This window comes from Leiobunum rupestre, chromosome 6 (assembly GCF_980474605.1).
Source record: "Leiobunum rupestre chromosome 6, qqLeiRupe1.1.hap1, whole genome shotgun sequence".
Taxonomy (NCBI): domain Eukaryota; kingdom Metazoa; phylum Arthropoda; class Arachnida; order Opiliones; family Sclerosomatidae; genus Leiobunum; species Leiobunum rupestre.
In genome coordinates, this window is record NC_143389.1 from 3,975,804 (window position 1) to 3,991,331 (window position 15,528).

Consider the following 15,528-nt stretch of genomic DNA (forward strand, 5'->3'; position numbering starts at 1 on the left):
CATGGTTACAAAAATGGTCGCGTTATTAACATTTAAATTAGCGCGAACATTGTCAAAAAACAGTTATTTCTTTTTTCAGGTTTGTTTTTTGTAAAAAACGTCCAGGTAAGTATGAGTTTAACCTATTTTTCCTATATTTTTTTAACAAAGCAAGTAAGTATAATTTTTAACTATTTTTCTCTATGTTTTAACAAGGTAAGTATAAATTTTAACTATATTTTATTTTTCTGTATTTTAAACTAAGGTAAGTATTTTTCCTTTTCTTTTTAACTTTAACGTAAAAATTATTCATATGTTTTTTTACAGAGATCCAGCGTACCAGATTACAAAACGTCCCCTATTTATAACTAAATACCAATTAAAAGGCCCAAAACATATAAAAATGTAAACTTAAAATTAAAGAATTAAAAGTATACATAAAACTTAAAAGAGTTATTAAAAACATATTTACAGCTCAAAACGAGGTACTAATTCTTCCCTTTTTTTGGGTCTTTGTCACGAGGAGGGCTATGAGGTCGTTTAGAACGGTTCTTCAGTATTCTCTCAGCCATCGCTAGAGTGTTGCTTCGCCAGTTTATGATTTTGGTGTCCTTGGATGTTAATGCTTTAGCACGCCGAATGAAGTTTTCAATTTCTTGTTTTGACATTATAGCGAAATTCCAATCGCGGGCGTAAATTTCTACTTCTTGTTTGGGTTCCTTTGGTGTTGGAGGATCAGATTTCGGGGAACGCTGAGGAGACTTAACGGCGTCGGCGTACCCTTTGACTATGGTGGAGGGTTCAGTTTTCTTTGGTGATGGTACTGGAGACAGCAGGGACCAGCCATCGCCCTCTTTGGGTTCGTTGGTTTCTGATGGACTTTTCTCCATCTCGACTTGAGTTTCCTCAGCGCCATCTTCAGCACCTGCTAGTGGAGGTGGTGGGGTCGAGTTCTCTGGATCATTGGTGGCCGGAGTCTGATCAGCAATGTTCTTTTGCTCTGGAATTGGTTGCGTCTTGTTTCGTTTCCTCGGGCAATCCCGAACCTGATGACTGTCTTTGCGGCAATAAAAGCACATGCGCTGGACGCCTTGATACACGAGCTGGATGCGGTGTCCACTGATGGTCATCAGGTTCGGGATTGGGCTTTTTATCTTGACTTCTAGGCGACGATTTCCATTGCGGACATCTTTCAGAGGTCCTTTCTGGAAGGTCTCCCATGTTTCCGTGAGTACCTCACAGTAATTCTTTAATGCTGATTTCAGAAATGATAGCTCCCACCAGCTGGGAGCATCCTTGACTGTGATCTGGGTAACTGGATCGGCAACGCCTACGACGTTGAGGTGCTTGTTACCAACAATGATACCGGCATCCACGGCCTTTTGATAACAAAAGCCGTCTTGAAACGTGATCTGGCATTCCGTTTTTCCAATCATCTGGAAGACGGTGATACTCTTGGGGCCAGTGTAGTCGAAAAGAGCTACTGCCAAATCTTCTACATTGACCCCGTCGAACTTGATTCTCGCAGTTGCCTTCTTCGAGGACATAGAGGCGGACTGCGATGCTGCTGGCAAGGACTGCACGGCAGGCATGGCGACGAATGTGGCGACCGCCGAAGCGGAGACCGGAGCTCAGGAACCGCTGAATGGAGGCAAACGGCAACTGGAACACAGGAACAGCAGCTGGAACTGGTACTGCAACTGGAACTGGTACTGGAACGGCGACGTCTGGCGAGACAGCGTGGCAGGCACAACAAGCAGGTAAGTAAACTTCCCGGCGCAGGAAAATACGGTTCCCGGCCTTTGACTTCGAAGAAAGGAGCAGATACTACACTTTGATCTTAGCCAAAAGGCCGAGAAGCGATAACCCGCTAGGAGCCGTCACTGTTTAACAAAGTAAAAAGAGAGAATTCGAGCATTTCAAATATTTCATAATTACGTCACCGAATGTTGGTCCTGGTGGGAGATGACAACGTTTGTAGCCATCGCGCGAACAAAGGAGAAGACGATATCTTGAATCCGTGAAATAGAGGTACACCGCCAGGCCCGGACTGGCACTTTTGGGGTCATCGGCTAGAGACAGTAGAGTGGGCCACTTTACCGGGCCGTATGGAAAAAAAATCTAAATGGTGGTTTATAGGACCATAAATAACGTATTAAGTGTACTAGATTCTACGTGAAACGTCAAACGCGTTTAAATGACCATTTAGGAAAAATTTATTATAAGCGAATAGAGCGTTCTATAAAAGTGGACCATAACCGGTCACTTTTCATACAGACTATAGAGCTGGTTCAGCAGGACTAACAACTTTTGTTATTCTTTGGTTTAAGAGAATTCGGCTTATGTCCTGTCTTTATATGAATATTTTAGAGACGTACCTTTTAGGAGTTGTAGGAGGCACCCTAGGTGTTGAAGTATGTTTGGGGTTAAGGATATTTTCATGATCTAAGTTTCATCTTAAACACGTGGATTTGGGACTAGTATTTTCTAGAATTTTGCTTATTTGCCATCATACATTTATTACAAAAATCATTTAAAATAAGAAAAAAGGCGCGGAAAGCAAAGCCGGAAATATGTGAAGCCTAGGCTAGCAACTACGCTACTAATAAAAATTGACTGCTCTCAATTTCTTACGGGTTTGCCAGATAAATATATTTCTCTAAGACGAAAAACCGGCCAAACCTTCACCTCCTCCGAACTCCAAAGGGGGAAAGCACACCACACCAATTTTATAGATTCGTAAACGCGCCTTCCCAATCGACCGCCATCACCTTACAGTCTACGGGGAGGGTGATGAAAAAACTGGTTTGGGGGGGGGGGGGGGATGAAATTTCTGCGGTAAAGGGCTTGCTCGTTGGTTGTCTGTACGATAATATCGGCGCCCAGTAAACGTTTCTAAAAAGAGTGTATAGAACGTTCTATTGGAGCCGCATGCAGCCGGTGGCCCTCGGCGATCACCAACCTACCAGGACCTGGCTAGTCGCGGCTTGTCCACCGCTATCAATTACACTCTAGCGGCAACGGCCATATCACGCTGAATACACCGGTTCTCGTCTGATCACCGAAGTTAAGCAGCGTCGAGCGCGGTCAGTACTTGGGAGGGAGACCACCTGGGAACACCGCGTGCCGTTGGCTACTCATTTATTTTCGCGGGATGGGATTTGCGTCTTTTAACAGGAAAATACCTTCATCCTATCATTTTGACGCTGCTTTTTTATGCAATTAAAAGTTCGCCCAGACGATAATATTATTTCGGTCAACTCTTGGCCTTTTTTTAACAACTGGCAGCATCTTTCCGTGAATAAAATACATGTTAGTATCAAAATTGAACAAAATAAAATGGCGAGAAAATTGGTTTTCATTTTATTCTACTTAAGGCTTGTACTTAAAATAGTACTAACTTACTTACTTACTTACTTACTTACTTACTTACTTACTAACTAACTAACTAACTAACTAACTAACTAACTAACTAACTAACTAATTAACTAACTAACTAACTAACTAACTAATTAACTAACTAACTAACTAACTAACTAACTAACTAACGTTTATCTCTAAACAAAAACATTTCCGCGGTAAAATCCACTCTGAAATGGCCTTTTCTGGTTTTGGAATGAAGTCCAAAGTTAAAATTTTATTAACAAATTCTAATTGTGAAATATATTTTTTGTTCTAAATTTTAATCTTAAATGTAATTTAAATAGTTGAATCTAAAAAAGGACTTTTGGAAAATGTTTTATAGAAGGTTTTATCATGGGACAGCCGCATGGATTAGGGGAGTAACCCAAAAATACAAAATATCAAAACAAACCACGAAATTAAATAATAAAACGGAGACAGAGATATATTTTTTAAACAAAATAATATAGCTAACTTTTATCTATTAATTGTTTTAGGTGATGTAGTTTATGTAAAATATAAAAATGAACCTTGGCACAATATAAATTTAATGTCATGTTTTATTGATACTTAGAAAAAGTAACAAACATTTCAAAAGTCAGATCTTTGAGATCATTATTAAAAAAATATAACATTTTAAATCCGAACTCCTCTATAAATATTAAAATTATAAATTCCTAATCTACTTTAACAAAAGATATATCATATTAAGTTTAATACTATTAATGTTAGGAATAATCATGACTTTGAGATAAATAGAACAAAAATGTTTAATTCCAAATATAGTTAATTATAGAGCAATATATAATAAATGATTTTGTACTTACCAAAAATAAGCCTTGCCACTTTATATCTTGGTAATGTAGCTGCCGCGGGCGGCGGGCCCCCGGCGGCGACTCACTGTCCACGGAAGACGGGAAGAGAGAAAAAATGGAGAGGGGCTTATTTCGTGTTTTCTCTTTACGCGGAACATCTTGGCTGGAACCCAATGACCTAAAAATGAGGGGCGCGCTGTCTCTACCCACCATACCGAAACCCGCGAATTTACGTTATGAAAACCGGTTCCTTCAGCCAACCACTTAGAACATGCACGATTTACGAACCTTGGGTTACGAATAAAACCACAGGAATAACACAGAACAACCTCTTTTCGCGCCTTTATTTTACCCCTCTTACTTGCCTCCCGCTCGTCGGCCATTGCCTCTGCCCTAAACGGGGAGTCTAGCATCCACTCCTTGGGTATCCATAATGGAGGAGAGGACTGAAAGGGGGAAAACCAAGCATGGACGCGCCCAGGAAAATACCAAGGAGGATAGGAAGGGAGGCGAAGTAGGAGGGATGAACGCGGCAGCATCCTTGTAAGAAGCTTAGCGGCGGGAAAATTTCGGAAAAATGGCGGCTAGACGTAGCGTAGCTGCCGCAATCTTGCCGCCATTCATCCCTCCTACTTCGCCTCCCTTCCTATCCTCCGTGAAAATACCGCGAAAAAGAGTGTATAACTAGGTAAAAGAAAATTCAAAAACTGGAATCTTTCCGATTCTTCATTATTAACTATTCGACAATAAGGATTTTACCACTTATGACGTCAGAGGGGCAATATATTATAATAAAGAAATATATATAAAGACAGCCAAATAACATTTCCCGGAAATACTGTGTTGCGCAGTGCGCCATTATAAGAGCGTTTGATTTTTGATTTCAAGAGAGAAGTGGGCCGATCCCGGATTTACTGCAATACCAGGCCGACCCGTGGCGGAGGTGGAGCAAGCTCCGACCACTCCGCCGCCGTCCAAAAATAAGTTTAATATCTTGGGCCCCGATGGGACCCGTATCAGATATTAAGCTGATAAGAACAGATACTGAATTTGTTTATTTGAAATTCATTGTCAAGGTTACAAATGTTCGCGGTTATTATTAATTAACTTAACGCGAACATTGTTAAAGCATTTTTTCAGATTTTTACAGGTTTTCAAGATGTACAGTTTTTTTAAAGGTAAGTATATCAGGTAAGTTTTTTACAATAGGTTCTAAAAATATTTTTCCTATATTTCTTTTCGTTTATACAGGGTAACCCGGTTCCACGGTAAGTATCAGGTAAGTACTAAATTTAAGCATACATTTTTTTTAAAACTATTAACTATTAAAACTTACACAAAAAATTTTAAAATCGTAAAGTTAAAATTTACAATAAAAGCGAATTTAAAACTAAGAAAGTAATTTAAAAACATAATTACATATTGCATTGGGGGCTTATTTTTTCCCTTTCTTGGCGAGTGTTCCAGTTGGGGAAGTCTGCGAGCGTCTCTTGCGATTTTGCAAGACTATGTGCGCCTGTCGCAATGAGGTTGTACGCCAACTAAGGATTCCAGGTGATGTGGTGACTAAGTCCTGTGCACGACGGCAAAAGTCCTCTATTTCTTGGTTGGACATTTCCCACCAAATCCACTTTTGTTTGTAGATTGGAGTTCCTGAGTCTGGTTGTTTTGCATTTGGAGAGAACTCCGAATCTGGTTTTTGCTGTGGTGGAGTTTTCGTTACCGTTGCGTAGCTCTCAGATTTTTTTGGTGATTCCAAAGTATTGCGGGGGGGCCCTTGTGGAGAGAGGCGCCAGCCATCTTCTCCCTCAATGAAGTTTTCTGCTGCTTGTTCCTCTTCATCCATAATTTCTAAGTTGTCACCGGTGTCAGTGACAGCTTCCGTGTCTGCTTCTTGTGGGGTTGTAGAACCTCCGGGGTTGTCAGCACCTTTAGGTGCCGGAATCTGCCTTTGATCATTCGTGCTCTCTGGAGTCGTACGAGTCTTGATTTTTTTCTTCGGACAATCCCGAACCTGATGACTGTCTTTGCGACAGTAAAAGCACATTCGCTGAATGCCCCGGTATGTAATCTGGACACGATGACCACTGATGGTCATCAGGTTCGGGATTGTGGACCTCATACGGACTTCAAGGCGGCGGGTACCGTTCTTGAGGTCTTTGAGAGGGCCCTCCTGGTAAGTTTCCCAGGATTCGCTGAGGACATCGCAGAAGGATCGAAGAGCGGTCTTGAGGAAAGATAGCTCCCACCAACTCGGGGCATCTCGCAACGTGATGTATGAAATCGGATCAGCTACACCAACGATTTCAACTTGATTATCTCCGACCATGATGCCGGCTTCAATGGCCTTCTGGAAGCAGGATGCGTCTTTAAAGGTCACCTGAGCGACTTCTTTTCCCACAGGCTGGAACACGGTGATTCCATTTGGTCCGACGAGACCAAAGAGAGCTGGAACAAGGTCGTTGAGAGCAACGCCTTCGTATTTGACCCGAGCTGTCATCTTTTTCAAGGCTTCAGCTGGAGAGGAGGACATCGTCGACTGGGCAGGGGCCATTAAGGCACGTCTGCGGTCGTCGAGATGGTAATGCAAGATCGATGCAAGACTGGATACTCTTCTGGGACCGGAACAGGACAGCCAAGAACAGGTAAGTAACTTTCTTTCAGGAAACAGGGAACAGCAGAGCGGCTCAGGACAGGAACATCTCGTGCAGCGGTGCAGCAAAACTCGCCTTCAAGGCGTAGAAAACACTTCTCGCCCCTCGACTAAGATCTCGGTATAATATTGCAGAACAGATACTACACTTTGATCTTAGCCAAAAGGCCGAGAAAGATACTACACTTTGATCTTAGCCAAAAGGCCGAGAAGCGATAACCCGCTAGGAGCCGTCACTGTTTAACAAAGTAAAAAGAGAGAATTCGAGCATTTCAAATATTTCATAATTACGTCACCGAATGTTGGTCCTGGTGGGAGATGACAACGTTTGTAGCCATCGCGCGAACAAAGGAGAAGACGATATCTTGAATCCGTGAAATAGAGGTACACCGCCAGGCCCGGACTGGCACTTTTGGGGTCATCGGCTAGAGACAGTAGAGTGGGCCACTTTACCGGGCCGTATGGAAAAAAAATCTAAATGGTGGTTTATAGGACCATAAATAACGTATTAAGTGTACTAGATTCTACGTGAAACGTCAAACGCGTTTAAATGACCATTTAGGAAAAATTTATTATAAGCGAATAGAGCGTTCTATAAAAGTGGACCATAACCGGTCACTTTTCATACAGACTATAGAGCTGGTTCAGCAGGACTAACAACTTTTGTTATTCTTTGGTTTAAGAGAATTCGGCTTATGTCCTGTCTTTATATGAATATTTTAGAGACGTACCTTTTAGGAGTTGTAGGAGGCACCCTAGGTGTTGAAGTATGTTTGGGGTTAAGGATATTTTCATGATCTAAGTTTCATCTTAAACACGTGGATTTGGGACTAGTATTTTCTAGAATTTTGCTTATTTGCCATCATACATTTATTACAAAAATCATTTAAAATAAGAAAAAAGGCGCGGAAAGCAAAGCCGGAAATATGTGAAGCCTAGGCTAGCAACTACGCTACTAATAAAAATTGACTGCTCTCAATTTCTTACGGGTTTGCCAGATAAATATATTTCTCTAAGACGAAAAACCGGCCAAACCTTCACCTCCTCCGAACTCCAAAGGGGGAAAGCACACCACACCAATTTTATAGATTCGTAAACGCGCCTTCCCAATCGACCGCCATCACCTTACAGTCTACGGGGAGGGTGATGAAAAAACTGGTTTGGGGGGGGGGGGGATGAAATTTCTGCGGTAAAGGGCTTGCTCGTTGGTTGTCTGTACGATAATATCGGCGCCCAGTAAACGTTTCTAAAAAGAGTGTATAGAACGTTCTATTGGAGCCGCATGCAGCCGGTGGCCCTCGGCGATCACCAACCTACCAGGACCTGGCTAGTCGCGGCTTGTCCACCGCTATCAATTACACTCTAGCGGCAACGGCCATATCACGCTGAATACACCGGTTCTCGTCTGATCACCGAAGTTAAGCAGCGTCGAGCGCGGTCAGTACTTGGGAGGGAGACCACCTGGGAACACCGCGTGCCGTTGGCTACTCATTTATTTTCGCGGGATGGGATTTGCGTCTTTTAACAGGAAAATACCTTCATCCTATCATTTTGACGCTGCTTTTTTATGCAATTAAAAGTTCGCCCAGACGATAATATTATTTCGGTCAACTCTTGGCCTTTTTTTAACAACTGGCAGCATCTTTCCGTGAATAAAATACATGTTAGTATCAAAATTGAACAAAATAAAATGGCGAGAAAATTGGTTTTCATTTTATTCTACTTAAGGCTTGTACTTAAAATAGTACTAACTTACTTACTTACTTACTTACTTACTTACTTACTTACTAACTAACTAACTAACTAACTAACTAACTAACTAACTAACTAACTAATTAACTAACTAACTAACTAACTAACTAATTAACTAACTAACTAACTAACTAACTAACTAACGTTTATCTCTAAACAAAAACATTTCCGCGGTAAAATCCACTCTGAAATGGCCTTTTCTGGTTTTGGAATGAAGTCCAAAGTTAAAATTTTATTAACAAATTCTAATTGTGAAATATATTTTTTGTTCTAAATTTTAATCTTAAATGTAATTTAAATAGTTGAATCTAAAAAAGGACTTTTGGAAAATGTTTTATAGAAGGTTTTATCATGGGACAGCCGCATGGATTAGGGGAGTAACCCAAAAATACAAAATATCAAAACAAACCACGAAATTAAATAATAAAACGGAGACAGAGATATATTTTTTAAACAAAATAATATAGCTAACTTTTATCTATTAATTGTTTTAGGTGATGTAGTTTATGTAAAATATAAAAATGAACCTTGGCACAATATAAATTTAATGTCATGTTTTATTGATACTTAGAAAAAGTAACAAACATTTCAAAAGTCAGATCTTTGAGATCATTATTAAAAAAATATAACATTTTAAATCCGAACTCCTCTATAAATATTAAAATTATAAATTCCTAATCTACTTTAACAAAAGATATATCATATTAAGTTTAATACTATTAATGTTAGGAATAATCATGACTTTGAGATAAATAGAACAAAAATGTTTAATTCCAAATATAGTTAATTATAGAGCAATATATAATAAATGATTTTGTACTTACCAAAAATAAGCCTTGCCACTTTATATCTTGGTAATGTAGCTGCCGCGGGCGGCGGGCCCCCGGCGGCGACTCACTGTCCACGGAAGACGGGAAGAGAGAAAAAATGGAGAGGGGCTTATTTCGTGTTTTCTCTTTACGCGGAACATCTTGGCTGGAACCCAATGACCTAAAAATGAGGGGCGCGCTGTCTCTACCCACCATACCGAAACCCGCGAATTTACGTTATGAAAACCGGTTCCTTCAGCCAACCACTTAGAACATGCACGATTTACGAACCTTGGGTTACGAATAAAACCACAGGAATAACACAGAACAACCTCTTTTCGCGCCTTTATTTTACCCCTCTTACTTGCCTCCCGCTCGTCGGCCATTGCCTCTGCCCTAAACGGGGAGTCTAGCATCCACTCCTTGGGTATCCATAATGGAGGAGAGGACTGAAAGGGGGAAAACCAAGCATGGACGCGCCCAGGAAAATACCAAGGAGGATAGGAAGGGAGGCGAAGTAGGAGGGATGAACGCGGCAGCATCCTTGTAAGAAGCTTAGCGGCGGGAAAATTTCGGAAAAATGGCGGCTAGACGTAGCGTAGCTGCCGCAATCTTGCCGCCATTCATCCCTCCTACTTCGCCTCCCTTCCTATCCTCCGTGAAAATACCGCGAAAAAGAGTGTATAACTAGGTAAAAGAAAATTCAAAAACTGGAATCTTTCCGATTCTTCATTATTAACTATTCGACAATAAGGATTTTACCACTTATGACGTCAGAGGGGCAATATATTATAATAAAGAAATATATATAAAGACAGCCAAATAACATTTCCCGGAAATACTGTGTTGCGCAGTGCGCCATTATAAGAGCGTTTGATTTTTGATTTCAAGAGAGAAGTGGGCCGATCCCGGATTTACTGCAATACCAGGCCGACCCGTGGCGGAGGTGGAGCAAGCTCCGACCACTCCGCCGCCGTCCAAAAATAAGTTTAATATCTTGGGCCCCGATGGGACCCGTATCAGATATTAAGCTGATAAGAACAGATACTACACTTTGATCTTAGCCAAAAGGCCGAGAAGCGATAACCCGCTAGGAGCCGTCACTGTTTAACAAAGTAAAAAGAGAGAATTCGAGCATTTCAAATATTTCATAATTACGTCACCGAATGTTGGTCCTGGTGGGAGATGACAACGTTTGTAGCCATCGCGCGAACAAAGGAGAAGACGATATCTTGAATCCGTGAAATAGAGGTACACCGCCAGGCCCGGACTGGCACTTTTGGGGTCATCGGCTAGAGACAGTAGAGTGGGCCACTTTACCGGGCCGTATGGAAAAAAAATCTAAATGGTGGTTTATAGGACCATAAATAACGTATTAAGTGTACTAGATTCTACGTGAAACGTCAAACGCGTTTAAATGACCATTTAGGAAAAATTTATTATAAGCGAATAGAGCGTTCTATAAAAGTGGACCATAACCGGTCACTTTTCATACAGACTATAGAGCTGGTTCAGCAGGACTAACAACTTTTGTTATTCTTTGGTTTAAGAGAATTCGGCTTATGTCCTGTCTTTATATGAATATTTTAGAGACGTACCTTTTAGGAGTTGTAGGAGGCACCCTAGGTGTTGAAGTATGTTTGGGGTTAAGGATATTTTCATGATCTAAGTTTCATCTTAAACACGTGGATTTGGGACTAGTATTTTCTAGAATTTTGCTTATTTGCCATCATACATTTATTACAAAAATCATTTAAAATAAGAAAAAAGGCGCGGAAAGCAAAGCCGGAAATATGTGAAGCCTAGGCTAGCAACTACGCTACTAATAAAAATTGACTGCTCTCAATTTCTTACGGGTTTGCCAGATAAATATATTTCTCTAAGACGAAAAACCGGCCAAACCTTCACCTCCTCCGAACTCCAAAGGGGGAAAGCACACCACACCAATTTTATAGATTCGTAAACGCGCCTTCCCAATCGACCGCCATCACCTTACAGTCTACGGGGAGGGTGATGAAAAAACTGGTTTGGGGGGGGGGGGGGGATGAAATTTCTGCGGTAAAGGGCTTGCTCGTTGGTTGTCTGTACGATAATATCGGCGCCCAGTAAACGTTTCTAAAAAGAGTGTATAGAACGTTCTATTGGAGCCGCATGCAGCCGGTGGCCCTCGGCGATCACCAACCTACCAGGACCTGGCTAGTCGCGGCTTGTCCACCGCTATCAATTACACTCTAGCGGCAACGGCCATATCACGCTGAATACACCGGTTCTCGTCTGATCACCGAAGTTAAGCAGCGTCGAGCGCGGTCAGTACTTGGGAGGGAGACCACCTGGGAACACCGCGTGCCGTTGGCTACTCATTTATTTTCGCGGGATGGGATTTGCGTCTTTTAACAGGAAAATACCTTCATCCTATCATTTTGACGCTGCTTTTTTATGCAATTAAAAGTTCGCCCAGACGATAATATTATTTCGGTCAACTCTTGGCCTTTTTTTAACAACTGGCAGCATCTTTCCGTGAATAAAATACATGTTAGTATCAAAATTGAACAAAATAAAATGGCGAGAAAATTGGTTTTCATTTTATTCTACTTAAGGCTTGTACTTAAAATAGTACTAACTTACTTACTTACTTACTTACTTACTTACTTACTTACTAACTAACTAACTAACTAACTAACTAACTAACTAACTAACTAACTAATTAACTAACTAACTAACTAACTAACTAATTAACTAACTAACTAACTAACTAACTAACTAACGTTTATCTCTAAACAAAAACATTTCCGCGGTAAAATCCACTCTGAAATGGCCTTTTCTGGTTTTGGAATGAAGTCCAAAGTTAAAATTTTATTAACAAATTCTAATTGTGAAATATATTTTTTGTTCTAAATTTTAATCTTAAATGTAATTTAAATAGTTGAATCTAAAAAAGGACTTTTGGAAAATGTTTTATAGAAGGTTTTATCATGGGACAGCCGCATGGATTAGGGGAGTAACCCAAAAATACAAAATATCAAAACAAACCACGAAATTAAATAATAAAACGGAGACAGAGATATATTTTTTAAACAAAATAATATAGCTAACTTTTATCTATTAATTGTTTTAGGTGATGTAGTTTATGTAAAATATAAAAATGAACCTTGGCACAATATAAATTTAATGTCATGTTTTATTGATACTTAGAAAAAGTAACAAACATTTCAAAAGTCAGATCTTTGAGATCATTATTAAAAAAATATAACATTTTAAATCCGAACTCCTCTATAAATATTAAAATTATAAATTCCTAATCTACTTTAACAAAAGATATATCATATTAAGTTTAATACTATTAATGTTAGGAATAATCATGACTTTGAGATAAATAGAACAAAAATGTTTAATTCCAAATATAGTTAATTATAGAGCAATATATAATAAATGATTTTGTACTTACCAAAAATAAGCCTTGCCACTTTATATCTTGGTAATGTAGCTGCCGCGGGCGGCGGGCCCCCGGCGGCGACTCACTGTCCACGGAAGACGGGAAGAGAGAAAAAATGGAGAGGGGCTTATTTCGTGTTTTCTCTTTACGCGGAACATCTTGGCTGGAACCCAATGACCTAAAAATGAGGGGCGCGCTGTCTCTACCCACCATACCGAAACCCGCGAATTTACGTTATGAAAACCGGTTCCTTCAGCCAACCACTTAGAACATGCACGATTTACGAACCTTGGGTTACGAATAAAACCACAGGAATAACACAGAACAACCTCTTTTCGCGCCTTTATTTTACCCCTCTTACTTGCCTCCCGCTCGTCGGCCCTAAACGGGGAGTCTAGCATCCACTCCTTGGGTATCCATAATGGAGGAGAGGACTGAAAGGGGGAAAACCAAGCATGGACGCGCCCAGGAAAATACCAAGGAGGATAGGAAGGGAGGCGAAGTAGGAGGGATGAACGCGGCAGCATCCTTGTAAGAAGCTTAGCGGCGGGAAAATTTCGGAAAAATGGCGGCTAGACGTAGCGTAGCTGCCGCAATCTTGCCGCCATTCATCCCTCCTACTTCGCCTCCCTTCCTATCCTCCGTGAAAATACCGCGAAAAAGAGTGTATAACTAGGTAAAAGAAAATTCAAAAACTGGAATCTTTCCGATTCTTCATTATTAACTATTCGACAATAAGGATTTTACCACTTATGACGTCAGAGGGGCAATATATTATAATAAAGAAATATATATAAAGACAGCCAAATAACATTTCCCGGAAATACTGTGTTGCGCAGTGCGCCATTATAAGAGCGTTTGATTTTTGATTTCAAGAGAGAAGTGGGCCGATCCCGGATTTACTGCAATACCAGGCCGACCCGTGGCGGAGGTGGAGCAAGCTCCGACCACTCCGCCGCCGTCCAAAAATAAGTTTAATATCTTGGGCCCCGATGGGACCCGTATCAGATATTAAGCTGATAAGAACAGATACTGAAATTGTTTATTAATGAAGGACAAATATATACAGATACAGATCTTTCAATAGATCATGGACAGAAATTGATTCGCATTAATTAGGTATTTACATTAATTGGACTGAAATTTAAAAAGGGGTTCAAACGGGTAGTTTAATTTTATCGTTTGAGATGCAGGCTAGGTTAATTTAACATTTAATATTCCAGGTAAGTTTAATTGTGACGTATTAGTTTTCAGGTGAGTAGAAGTTTAACATTTTTTTCAGATAAGTTTAAATTTATTCATATAAATTTTTCAGGTAAGTTTAAAGTTAACTATCAAAATTTTCATTTTTGTCAGGGAAGATTAACGTTTTTCAGTTAAATTTAAAAAATGTTCAGGTGAGTTTAACATTTTTCCAGCTGGGTTTAACATTTTTTCCAGGTAAGTTTAAAATTTTTTCCAGGTAAGTTTAACATTTTTTCCAGGTGAGTTTAACAGTTTTTTCAGATAAGTGTAACATTTTTTAAGGTTAGGTTAGTTTAACATTTTTGTCAGGTAAGTGTAACATGATCTTAGCCAAAAGGCCGAGAAGCGATAACCCGCTAGGAGCCGTCACTGTTTAACAAAGTAAAAAGAGAGAATTCGAGCATTTCAAATATTTCATAATTACGTCACCGAATGTTGGTCCTGGTGGGAGATGACAACGTTTGTAGCCATCGCGCGAACAAAGGAGAAGACGATATCTTGAATCCGTGAAATAGAGGTACACCGCCAGGCCCGGACTGGCACTTTTGGGGTCATCGGCTAGAGACAGTAGAGTGGGCCACTTTACCGGGCCGTATGGAAAAAAAATCTAAATGGTGGTTTATAGGACCATAAATAACGTATTAAGTGTACTAGATTCTACGTGAAACGTCAAACGCGTTTAAATGACCATTTAGGAAAAATTTATTATAAGCGAATAGAGCGTTCTATAAAAGTGGACCATAACCGGTCACTTTTCATACAGACTATAGAGCTGGTTCAGCAGGACTAACAACTTTTGTTATTCTTTGGTTTAAGAGAATTCGGCTTATGTCCTGTCTTTATATGAATATTTTAGAGACGTACCTTTTAGGAGTTGTAGGAGGCACCCTAGGTGTTGAAGTATGTTTGGGGTTAAGGATATTTTCATGATCTAAGTTTCATCTTAAACACGTGGATTTGGGACTAGTATTTTCTAGAATTTTGCTTATTTGCCATCATACATTTATTACAAAAATCATTTAAAATAAGAAAAAAGGCGCGGAAAGCAAAGCCGGAAATATGTGAAGCCTAGGCTAGCAACTACGCTACTAATAAAAATTGACTGCTCTCAATTTCTTACGGGTTTGCCAGATAAATATATTTCTCTAAGACGAAAAACCGGCCAAACCTTCACCTCCTCCGAACTCCAAAGGGGGAAAGCACACCACACCAATTTTATAGATTCGTAAACGCGCCTTCCCAATCGACCGCCATCACCTTACAGTCTACGGGGAGGGTGATGAAAAAACTGGTTTGGGGGGGGGGGGGGGGATGAAATTTCTGCGGTAAAGGGCTTGCTCGTTGGTTGTCTGTACGATAATATCGGCGCCCAGTAAACGTTTCTAAAAAGAGTGTATAGAACGTTCTATTGGAGCCGCATGCAGCCGGTGGCCCTCGGCG

At 40.3% G+C, this 15,528-nt stretch overlaps 6 non-coding genes and 2 pseudogenes across 6 annotated transcripts; 3 read left to right on the top strand and 5 right to left on the bottom strand.

The window, feature by feature from the left end:
* Positions 1–1,648: 1,648 nt before the first annotated feature.
* LOC149938447 (U2 spliceosomal RNA) lies at positions 1,649–1,843 on the bottom strand. Its single transcript, XR_016481769.1, has one exon. It is a non-coding gene; the product is annotated as a U2 spliceosomal RNA (small nuclear RNA).
* Positions 1,844–2,995: 1,152 nt separating this feature from the next.
* LOC149938448 (5S ribosomal RNA) lies at positions 2,996–3,114 on the top strand. Its single transcript, XR_016482025.1, has one exon. It is a non-coding gene; the product is annotated as a 5S ribosomal RNA (ribosomal RNA).
* Positions 3,115–5,085: 1,971 nt separating this feature from the next.
* LOC149938449 (U2 spliceosomal RNA) lies at positions 5,086–5,265 on the bottom strand (annotated as a pseudogene).
* Positions 5,266–6,883: 1,618 nt separating this feature from the next.
* On the bottom strand, positions 6,884–7,030 carry LOC149938450 (U2 spliceosomal RNA; annotated as a pseudogene).
* A 1,186-nt stretch (positions 7,031–8,216) lies between these two features.
* LOC149938451 (5S ribosomal RNA) lies at positions 8,217–8,335 on the top strand. Its single transcript, XR_016482026.1, has one exon. It is a non-coding gene; the product is annotated as a 5S ribosomal RNA (ribosomal RNA).
* Positions 8,336–10,302: 1,967 nt separating this feature from the next.
* Positions 10,303–10,494, bottom strand: LOC149938452 (U2 spliceosomal RNA). The gene has a single exon (XR_016481490.1). It is a non-coding gene; the product is annotated as a U2 spliceosomal RNA (small nuclear RNA).
* Positions 10,495–11,646: 1,152 nt separating this feature from the next.
* Positions 11,647–11,765, top strand: LOC149938453 (5S ribosomal RNA). The gene has a single exon (XR_016482027.1). It is a non-coding gene; the product is annotated as a 5S ribosomal RNA (ribosomal RNA).
* Positions 11,766–13,720: 1,955 nt separating this feature from the next.
* Positions 13,721–13,908, bottom strand: LOC149938454 (U2 spliceosomal RNA). The gene has a single exon (XR_016481616.1). It is a non-coding gene; the product is annotated as a U2 spliceosomal RNA (small nuclear RNA).
* Between the last annotated feature and the right edge of the window lie 1,620 nt (positions 13,909–15,528).